The following is a 12,193-nucleotide window of genomic DNA, read 5'->3' on the forward strand; positions in this document are numbered from 1 at the left end:
AATAAGGTTGTCTGACTGGCTATATACTCTCTCACTTCCCCTCCTCACCACTCGAAATGGTTTTGTTCAAGAGAGGGGGGGTCTGTTTTGAGAGAGTGTGCATGTTGGTATACATATAGTAGTTTGTGAATGATTTTCGTCATGTGTGTGCTATTTGCCCTGGGATTAGAAGCTAAGACTGTTTTAAAGAATTTTCTCTAAAAAAAAAGTCTGTAAAAAAAAAAAAAAAGGAAAGGGAGAAAGAAAGAAAGTTGCATGTTTGAGTTTTTATATTATGCGCAAAATTAGGAGGTGAATATTTTCGCGCCTGCAGTTGACCGAAAGAAACAGCTGATTAATGATTTTGTTTAACTGATAATCAATACTTTAAAATAACTTTCGCTGCTGCTGTTTCCCATAATGGATTAATTTTGATTTTTGATAATATAATTTAATAGGTTTTAATGGAGGTCTGCGCTCTTCCAACGATTGTTTGAAGTTATTTTCCCATACATTAACTTTGTATATCTGCTGGTATGTAAACATAATTTCGTTTTTTTGCTGCAATCATTTATATATACAAAGCTAATTAAGCGTAAACTTGACTCATACAATTTAGAACTACACTTTACCGATCAATTATTCGATTATGTAAATAAATACGTATAAACAATAAATATAATAAATAAGATAACTTTCTGTAATTGGGAACGAATGTCTGTCTCTACATTACTATGCAATCCAAACAAATTAGTGGCATGTTCTTTGTAAATGTAACCCGGTCAATAAACGTTCATATTGCGGTATATTTTTAATGTGCCTATTGTTATGATTGTTAAACACACTTGGGAGTATCGAATATTTGTTGTTTGCCTTCTGGCCTTTTCAGTGACAGAAAGAGAAAGAAAGAGGGAGGGCAGTTCTTCAGGGAATAACATATGTGCACACATAATGGAAGTTAAAAAATGTTTGCCAAATTCTGACTGACTTAGTTTTGTTTCATAAATAGGTCACATTTTATTTTCAACTAACTATATATATATATGTGTCCGACGTTGCTGGGGAGCCTTTTTAGTTTTGTTTTACTTTATTTTTCTTTTTAAATTGCATAATTACTTTCAAGTTTATTTTTTCTTTAACTTTTAAATAAAGACCTGGTCAGAAATAGATGAGTTTGGAAGTCCATTTCTAAACAGGTGGACCTGATCTGATCTCTGTTATAGTATTAGGAAAATGCTCTGCTGAGCTGGCCCCATCCTCTCTAAACTCTATATCAAATTGTTTTGCTGAAACTTGCTTCCCTTATAGTTGAAAAATTGCCTCTATGGCACCAGTTTTCAAGAACTTTAACCCACAAAATTATCGCTCTATAAGCCTTCTCTTGCACTTCACCAAAAACCTTTGAATCATTAATCGATTTATATTCTATGATCAGTTGTCAGTGTGACACATAAAAAATGCTAAACTCCTTTCTGGTCCGTTTATGATTAAGAACACACATACATTTAGTAGTGACACACATCAAATACACCACGATTCAACTATATAAAACATGTACGTTTATTTAGTACTGTATATATATATATATATATATATATATATATATATATATATATATATGCTATATAAACACCCCTCCACAACGCAACAATATTATGTATTTAGGGAATCCCATTCTAGTATGAATATTCTAAAAGTCATCAACGCATACAGTGGATAAGGCAGGTGAATCTAGGGCAATAGCGTTTGATATATCTGAAACCTTTGATAAAGGTTTTCTCAAAAATAAAAAAATAATAATTTTTACAGTATTACTGAACGAATATTAAATATAAGCAGATCCTTGTTAACTAAAAAAGAAAAAAAAAAAAAAAAGATCTAGGTCGCACTCGATTACCGAATATCTAGACAACATAACATTCATGTTGGTGTGGCTCTGCAGTCGATCCTTGGACATTTATTGTTCCTGATTTTCATAAACGATCTTCCTGATACAATCGTGTTTGAGATTGGTATATTTGTTGATGTCACCACGCTCCGTTCTTGAATGCAAATTGACCCACATAGAATCAAAGCAATGGCTGAATCCTTAGAAAATGACCCCCAATTGTGGAATGGGATAAATATAATGAATGTTCACATTCAATGTTTCCAAGACAGACCCCCTTTCTCTTTTGATAATTATAACAAACCTTCCAAGCACCGATGACCATGGCTGATAGCACCCTTTCTGAAAGACCGACATTTAAAATCCTTGACCTAACAGTCAACATGAATTGGAATAAATGTATAAAAGATACTGCCAAGTCTGCTGCAAAGAAGGTAGACTGCCTCTACCGAGCTAGAAAAATTATCACACCTGCCATTATCTTAGATCTCTATAAAGCCACCATTTGTTCATGCATAACTTATTGTTGCCACATCTGAGCTGGTGTACCAGCCACTAGCCTCTTCCTCTTGGAAGAGGATCTATGAAGGTGTGTCTAACCTAATAGGTCTCACATTGTCTACAAAATTCCAGCTTCTTTTCCATTGCCATGATGTTGCATCCCTGTATTTGTTTTGGAATGTGCTCTGATGAACTTGTGTCCCCTCAACATATACAGTGCCTTCAATAAGTTTCCAGACTTTTTTTGTAAATGGATTTAAAATTGTCGTAGACTCTTGAAAAGTTAGCATGTTTTTGTTATACATCTTATGAGATGACTGACTAAATTTTATGATTTCAGATTCAAAAGTGCAGCTACAACAGCAATTGGAATACATCCTACTAAAGCCTAATTGTCACAGCTGGTGAATTGCAAAAGTACAATCTGGTTGTGAGGACACGTTAGAAGAACAATATGCAATAAAATTCTGTTTTAAACTTGGAAAAAATGCCACAGAAACGTATGGAATGCTTCAGACTGCTTTTGGACCATCTTGGATGAATTGAACATTAGTTTTGAGTGGCATAAGAGATTTGAGGAAGACAAAGAGTTGGTGAGGGATGTTGAGAGATGTGGCAGGAGTAAGTCAGAATACCAGAGTTCATTGGCCAAATAAATAATTTCATGGATAAAGACCATAATAAATACAGAATCTGCAAAAAGTAAAATATATTTAAGCATATTTTACCACTGGGCAGCCTGCTAGTATATATATAAAGTTAGGTATGTGCAAATAGTTCTAAATATTTATGTACTGGATAAATTTCTAAACTAATGAACTGATCATTATGAATTTTGGAATATATATTCTCAGTGCTTATGCAGCCTATTAGTTTAATGGCACATATATACACACACAACAACGGTTTTTAATGTGTAAATACATGTGTAATGTGTTGTTGGTGTGTTTAATGTGATAAGTAATAAGTCAGAAGGTTTCTCTTTTGTATGTATGTAATTGGAAGAAGCCATATTGAAATACAAGTGAGCATTCGGTTTTGAGGCTGATACTGTTAATCTAGAATGTAGGAATGCTTAGAGTTCAGCCAATCTAAATCCAGTGAGTACCTATGAAAGACGTCATTATTTGTGTAGATAAAAAGTGGTAAGAGTATACAATGTGCATGAATTCAGTAGCCAGTTAATGATGGCGTAGACACAGGAAAGTTGGAAAACGTATGAATTAATGCGGTGAAGAATGGGGTCGCAAGAAGACTTATGGAATAGGGGGTAAAACTGGAACTACATCCTCTGTAGGTTATGATGATGATGTTGCTCCTAGGAATAAATGTGATGTTTTAATATTACAAAGTAATGCATCTAAAATATCGTTCTATAGTTAAATAAGGTAATGGCTAATAGTGTAAACATAATAAATTTGTATTTGCCATTTGTTGTTGTAAACCTCTGGAGAAAAACTGCACCTCTTTTATTATATACAGTCTCTATTGATTATTATATTATATCCAATATATATTAGTGATTTCAAGGGTTAAAAAAGATGACTTAGGTGCCATCAGTTAGAATCGAAACGAAAATATTTAGCTCTCTAATGCGATTCACTACGATGTAAACTAAAGACAGATAGATATCAAAACTTAAAAATTAACACAGTTTAATGTATAAATGTATATTTCAGTATTCATAGAGGAGCAATTCACGTCGATTTATGCTTGTCAAGTTTAAATTTTTCAATTTTGGCTCCTTAGCAGATATTTTTACCAGCTAAAAACCAAATAGTATTTGTTCCATAGGCAAAATTCCCTATATATCAAATTTCAAATTTATAGACCAAAAATTGACAGAGTAGTTTGGTAGAGATCATTCCACAACCACCCACACCCACCCCACACACAAGGTTACTTATATATATATATATATATATATATATATATATATATATATATATATATATATATATATATATATATATGACTTATATGTAATATACTGAGTTCGTGTAATTCAGTAAATTTTCATATACCAATAGGTTTTAAGCCAAAAAGGGTTGACTTAAGGATTAAGCTACAAAATTATCACATTTCATAATTGAGCATTAATATACTGTGTGTGCAAAATCAAGACTTCAAGAGAAGGTGTTGATGACAACGAAAAGTGTATTTCATTTTATGTTACAATTGTTTCAATGTCCAATTCGACAATTTCAAGCATTATATCGTTTGAAAATTTTCAAAAACTAGCATTTCTTTAGACTTTATGAATAAACACACTTTTGGCAATGTAGCATTTTTTTAATAGAAAAAAAAAGGAGGGGGGATCCCTAACGAGAAAAACATGCGTACCGCCCGGATATGACAGCATTGGACGCTCCCCCAGGAGGGGGGAAATTTACCAGCAGCTCCTATCGGGGGCGACTCCCCCCAAAGGGGAGCAAAACCAAAATCGGTCGTAGCATTTCACTCCGACCACAGAAAGGAGGAGGTGCCAGGCCAAAAGGACAATAAAGGGGACTGCGCTCCTCAGGAGGACTGCTCCCCCAAAAGGGGAGCTGATCAAGAAAATGAGGGGGCATACCGCCTGAACCTCACAAACGAGGAAGGGGCAGATGGCCTCAAAGTTAACAAAAAAGATCATGCTCCCCAAGAGGCTGACTCCCCAAAACGGGAAGCTGCTCCTGAAAAAGAGTCTAACCAGGGAGAGTCAGGCCCAAAAGACACTGAAAAGGGAGCCGCCCCTCAAAAAAGCGACACTCCCACAAAAGGACAGACTTAGAAATCTGGGGAGACAGGAAGCATCGCCAATAAACAGGCAGGGGCGACCTCCATAAAAGACCAAAAACGGTCTAACCCCACCAAAGACCCCATACCAACACCAACACCACCAAGAGAGTCTGGGTGGGGCAGACCATAAAAAAAACAACTGTCCCCTCAAGAGTATAGAGACCTGTACAGACAATACATAGAGGGGGCAGATATAAAACCCATACCGGGTGCCTGGGAGGTGATTGAGGGCAGAGTCCTGTCCTTCGCCATTTCCGATATACCGGAAAACCGCCTACTGGGGATGAAGAAGGAAGACATGGCAGGACTCCTCCACAAACTTAACATCCCAGTACTATACCTGTACCAGAGGAGCTTCGCTGTGTGAGACATCCTCCTACCCACCAAGGACTATGCGGAGAGACTCTCCCTCCAAGAAATAAAGCATAGGAGAGTCAAATTAATACCTGAATACCAGGGCAAAGGAAAGACTCGGCTGCAGGTATTTAATGTGCCAACCCAAATACCTGCGGAACTGTAAGGATGTCTCTTCAGCCAGTACGGTGAGGTGGAACAGGTGACCCCAGTACGGTCAAAAACTGGGACTCACCTTTGCTGCTACACAATAGCAATAAGGCTGAAGTGGGAGGGTGTTCGGGCGATACCAGCGCTGCTGACATACAAAGACGCCAGCATAATGGTAGTGGTGGAGGGCCGTCGTCCGCACTGCTGGTTCTGCCAAAAGCAGAGCCACATGGCTAGGAGCTTCCCCCAAAGGGTAACCCCTAATCAAATGACCCAAAAGGTGGTCACAACCCCTAAGACAGCGCCCGCACCAAAACAGGTGGCAACAACCCCTGCAACCGCGGCACCAACCCCAGCTCCAAGGAAAACCCAAACCACCCAGGAGGCCAAGGTGGAAGAATGGAGCACGGTAGTGAGACAAAAACGGAAGCCCATAATTCCTTCTGCCATTGTCCTACCACCAGCCCAAACATCGAGGCAGTAGCCTTTGCAAATGCATCAACAACAACAGCCACCGCAACCGATGGTGCGGAAACAACTGCAGCAACAACAACTACCGCAGCAGCAAGTGCAGCAGAAGCAGTAGCAGCAACAACACCAGCTAGAGCAGCAGCAACAAAAACAACTGCAGCAGCAACTAGAGGAGCAGACACAACCAATGGTACCCACACCAATCGAAATGGAGATTAAGCGGAGAAAAGACTGCTCTTCTGAGGATGAATCCGCAAGTGAGAGGGAGAAGAACTCAACCACACCTCTCCCCAGTTCATTCAAAAGAATGAAAAAGAAAAACAAAAGAAGAAAAGGGGAAGAAAAGGTGGCCCCCCACTCCCTGTGAACATACACCACCCCTAACAACAAAATTCACTGCCACCCTCAAACCAGACATTGCACCAACATCAGACACCGCACCAACATCAGACACTACACCAGCACCAACACCAGGCACCACACAAACACCCATCCCCACACCAATGCAAACTGAGCCACCACCCCAAAAAGGAAAAGGAAAAGAATGAATGGAGGGAGAGGAGAGACTCCTCTGCCTCTCGCAGACCAACCAGATTAAAAGTCCTTGCCCCTGAGGAACTATGTTATGTAGACCCTCTATCTGTGGCCACAGACATTTCCCATCAGCAGAGGAAAAACTTAAAACCTCTACTCGATTACAAACAGATAGAGGGGAAAGATGTAAATATCTCCTCAAATTTCCCAGACGCCCCGCTCCTGATAACTTTTGTCAGAACTCCAGAGGCCTGCAAGATCAACTTGTGGACAAGGCTGCAGGCTGCTGAAGGGGCGTTTCCAGGAATCGAACTGGTGAAGAGAAATGACCCTTCTCTTGACGAACTGTCAAAACAATGCAAGGGAAGAGTCCCAGTGTTAGTCCATCCGTCACTCTACAGGGCCATGAAATTAATTTATCCTTTGGACGTCAGCGGCATTGCAAGAGAAGGTCAGGATATGAAAAACCTGACCACCTAAAGCATGGCACATAATGTCGGCGTCCTCTCCTCGGCTGACTTCGAAGCTGAGTGTGACACACCCTAAGGTAGGTACCATGGTTTTGCATTTGGCTAGTTTGAGTGCAAGTACATGAGATCATCGAGCCGGGCAGCTCGCCTCCAGCACGACCTCTTGTCTCAGGGAGTGGATGTGGCTGCGATTCAGGATTTCGTTTCCTCTATGGACTGTCAGGTGCTGGCCCGAGATTTTGAGGTTTTCTCAGCATATGGCAGCCCACGGGGAAGGGAGTTTTCGTGCTGGTTAAACATACCCTGTCGGCAACGGTCGACGCTGTTCATAGGGATGCGGTGGGCAGGCTGGTTGTGGCCGATGTTGCCATAAAAGATTCTGTGTTTTGGGTGATCGTGGTTCATGCGCCCAGCACCGCTCGTGAGAGGGTCTCATTCTTCAGTCAGCTTGACGCGTTTGTAGATTGTCGGAAGCGGGTAGTGCTAATGGGAGATTGGAATGCCATCTTATACCTCGAGATAGATAAGGTAGGAGACGATGCTAGAGGATCAGAGAGGTGCGAGTCCAGCCTGGCTGATCTGATGGCTAGATGCGGTCTGGTCGACAGGTTTCGGGTTGAGCATCCAGGGCGGGAGATGTGGATACCAATAGCGTTTCCTCCTATCCAAATACTTACTTGGACAGGATGTTAGTTAGGAGAGGCGAAGTAGACTTCTTATATTGTCCCATGTTCACTTGTTAGGCCAGATGGACCATAAACTAGTTATGGCCCGGCTGAAGCTAGGAAATAGGCCTAAGTTAGTGGCTCACTGGAAGTTAAACACCTCCGTTCTGGAGATACAAGACTTCCAAGAGAAGCTAATAGAATTAATTCAAAAAGCACTAGTGGGGGCGGTTACCAGGAGTAAGTGGTGGGTAGGTCTAAAAGCCAAAATTAGAACCTTCTCCGTCAAGTATGCCCAGCGCCTCGCACTAGATAAGGCCATGACGAAGAAGAAGCTAGAGCAGAAACTAGCCCAGGCTACGGGGGAGGGTGATAGGCTTAGTCAGGAACTAGCTAAGCAGGACTTTCTGCGTGAGAATAGTGAGCATTATGAAGGTCAAGTAGTCAGAGCTAGGCTTAGAAAGGTAGGCAATGAAGCAGTCAACTCCAACACTGACACGCATCATGAAATTTCTAGGCATGGCTCGAACAAGTACATTGCAAAGGTAAGACATCAGGATGGACGCACCCTGGAATCCACTCGGGAGATCTGCAAGGGGTTTTGAGAACATTTCGAGGAGCATTTTACGCAGCAGCCCGATCTTCGGGTCCTTGAGTTTAGTGATTATTTGGTTGACTCTCCCCGCCTTGAGGCAGCTAGTTGCGAGGACGGGGTGACGGAGTGGGAGGTTTTTACTGCGCTGAAGCAGGTCAGCTCTGACAGATCGCCAGGACTCGATGGTCTGCCATACGAACTATATTTGAAGCTGTCGCCCATGTTTCTGCCTCTTCTGACGGATGTGTTCAACCATTGGTTTGCTCAGGGATCCATCCCGGAGCAAGTCACCAAGGGAGTGATCACATTGCTGAGGAAATGTGACGGGCATGGTGGGGAAGAGTTAGACGATTGCAGGCCCATAACTCTGCTAAACACAGAGTTGAAGATTTTGGCTAAGGTTCTGTCGAATCGGCTGCAGGTTGTTATCGGCGAGTTGGTTGAACCGGAACAGAACTATGTTGTGAAGGGGAGATCGATTCAGAACAACTTGCACCTTATCCGCACGATCCTAGGGGGAGGGATAGATGACGACACGGAAGCCGCGCTGATCAAAGATCAGTCCAAAGCTTTCGATAGGGTTGACCATCGTTTCTTGGCATCTGTCTTAGAGGCTGCCGGTTTTAAATTGGACTTCTGCAAGTGGATCTCCGTGATGTATCGACAGCCCACAGCCGTCATACAAGACAACAGGAAGTGCTCAAAACCTTTTGTTATCTCTTGGTCGGTTCGTCAGGATTGTCCGCTGTCACCCCTGCTCTATGTCCTGGCTTTGGAGCCCCTGTTCCGCAAGCTGAAACGTGGGGAGGCAAATTCGGCCCTGCACAGAATTGCAATACCTGGTGGCTCAGCCGCCAAGGTATCCGCGTTCGCCGATGATGTCACGGTCTTTGTGTCAAGCTTCAGAGACATCGAGATTGTGTTGGAGGTGCTCGCTCAGTACGAAAGAATTACAGGGACCAAGATAAACCACAGCAAGTCGGTAGGACTGCAGTTGGGCGCCTGGAGTGGCAACGCCAACCTCCCGGCGCCCTTCAGCTGGATGTATGGCCCGGTTCGGATCCTCAGTGTGTGGTTTTGACCAGGTCTCCAGCTTGACAAGAATTGGGTGGAGGTACGGTCAAAGGTGGAGGCTTCAGTCAATTCGTGGCTTCCCAGGAAACTTTCCTTAAAGGGTAGAGCTGAGACGTATGCCACTTATGTCTTTCCTCTCATCCTTTACCGACTGGCTGCACTTCCCCTGCCTGCACAACACCTAACAGCTCTTGTCGAACTCTTGTCCTCACTTCTTTGGGACAGAGGAAGACACTGAGTGAGCAGACAGGTCTGTATTCAATGTCCGTGTGAGGGAGGCTTGGGAATGCCGAACTTGAAGTGTCATCGAGACGCTGAGAGGCTGGCCTTCCTGAGCCACTATATGCAAGATGACCAACTGTGGCACCTCATGGTTACTGCCGCCTTCCCCGACCTCGTTCTCGACCCTTCTATCGAGAGTCGTCGCAGGCCTCAGGGAGAATCTGCCTACATGAAAGAGTGCCGAGCCGCGCTAAAATGACTACCAGGGTCCAGCGACCTTGTGACTGCTACCCATAGGGAACTCCACAGGGATCTAGTGAAGGGGGCCGCCGCCGGCCCGCCATGCGCGTGTTTGGGTTGGCAGCAGAGTAAGATCCGCTCCGCATGGAGCTGGGTGCCAGGTTCGAGCCATCTGAACAATTCGGAGTTATCTCTGACCTGGCGATTGGCCCGAAATGCACTTTCACACAACAACATACAATGCAGTTCCGAGTTTTTGGAGTCGCCTGATTGTCCCCGTTGTGAGACAACAGCTGTAGAAACGACTGATCATGCTTTCTTCGATTGCCGTGAACTCCGCCGGTACTGGTCGTATGTCAGCGAGGTGATGGCTCGCATCGATCCTGAGCATCCTCGCCCAATTACCGTATCCAATGTTGTGGACAACATGAGGCCGCCGTGGGACCAGGAAAGATAAATGGTCTACGTTACGATCCTGGCCATGGCGAGAAAGGTGATTTGAACATCGCGTCTGCAAGGTTGCCGGGGGGGTGTTGTCTTTTTCTGATCAGGATCTGATTGCTTTCTTTAAACACCAACTACGGGTGAAGATCAGATGTGATAGAAGAAGGCTGCATCGCGCAGCATTTGACAGAAGATGGATTCATGTAGCAAGTCTGTGTAAACGAAGAGGAGCCAAATTTGAATACGTGTTCCCCGCTTAGGTGTGGAACGTGCAGTTCCGTAAAGTAAAATTAAACAAGTAGCCTCTCAGCTAGTTGAGTGTGTGTTCCATCCTTACCCGATTAGGAAGCCTCCAAGATCCCCACCCCCTCCTTCTTGCAATTTTTGTTTTCACCCCCCCCTCTAAATTTCACCCATCTTGGAGAGAAAGAAGTACAAACTAACAAATTTTCTTTTCTCCATTCACCCCCATCTAGAGGGCATCCCGACTTAGAACCTGACCCGCAGAAGCGAGGTTCCTTTTACAAACCTAGTGGAACGGGCAGTCTATCAACTAGACGGGGTTGGGAGGGTCCTACTAATCACTTTTTCCCTCCACCCGCCCTCGACACAAATGAAATATTGTACCATTTTTATTGTTATCTTTTTTGTTTTTACACGTCAATAAAAAATGTTTTAAAAATTGGGAGTTAAGTAGGTTGTCCCCCAGAATGAAAGGGTGAATGCGGTATTATGGTGAAAGAAGATACTAGCTGGGAGAACACACAGTGGTCACCACTTATCAAGGCTCGGAAGCCACTCAGGGATAAGGGTTATTGCAAGTACATTACGTTAGTGTGGAGATTTAATTAAGTGTTTACTTAAGGGGGCGGTTCATTAGGAATTTGTTAACGTTGGACTTGAAGACATCCAAGTTGTAGTCAGGTGGGAAGCAGGCAGACGGAACAGAGTTCCACAGGCATGCAGTTCTAAGAAAGAAGCTTCCATGAACAAAGCTTCTTTCTTAGAACTGCACGCCTGTGGAACTCTGTTCCGTTTGCCTGCTTCCCACCTGACTACAACCTGGATGTCTTCAAGTCCAACGTAAACAAATTCCTGATGAACCGCCCCCTTAAGTAAACACTTAATTAAATCTCCACACTAACGTACTGTACTTGCAATAACCCTTATCCCTGAGTGGCTTCCGGGCCTTGATAAGTGGTGACCACCGTGTAAAAAAAAAAAAAAAAAAGAAAAAAAAAGAAACATTTGATTTTGTTTAGTTCTGGAGTGACAAGGATGACCAATGACCCCCACAATCCCCTCTTTTGAGTTGGCTATGTGCCTAAGTTTTTTGTTCATTGTTGATTTTCACTGTATTTTTAACATGAATAAAGGATTTAATATCTCAAAGTGTAGTATCTGTTCTGCAAATGCTGCACTAAAGGTAATTTGTTCCAGTCAATGGAGTGGAAACCCTCTATACTGGGACAATTATTATTTTTGGTAACCAGAGTGCCCCTTTTTGCCTACTTTTAGGGGAGCTCGTTTTTACCCCACATTAAAAACGGCCTAATTTGCTTTGGTGGGGAAGAAAATAAATACATTAAATAAATAGAAAAAGTGTTTTTAATATGAATATCGATACACAAATTAACTCTATTTTATAGGAGTATATATATATATATATATATATATATATATATATATATATATGGAAAGAAGATGATTAGTTTATAACTGTACATTTATATTTTTGTGTTAAATGTTAAAGACCACACAAACATTCCATTACTCAGCGATAAAGATCAAACGGCTTAAAACTTCAAAATATTTCTAATTGTCG

The sequence above is a fragment of the Euprymna scolopes genome, chromosome 6, assembly GCF_053919585.1.
Source record: "Euprymna scolopes isolate OS-2025 chromosome 6, ASM5391958v1, whole genome shotgun sequence".
NCBI lineage: Eukaryota > Metazoa > Mollusca > Cephalopoda > Sepiida > Sepiolidae > Euprymna > Euprymna scolopes.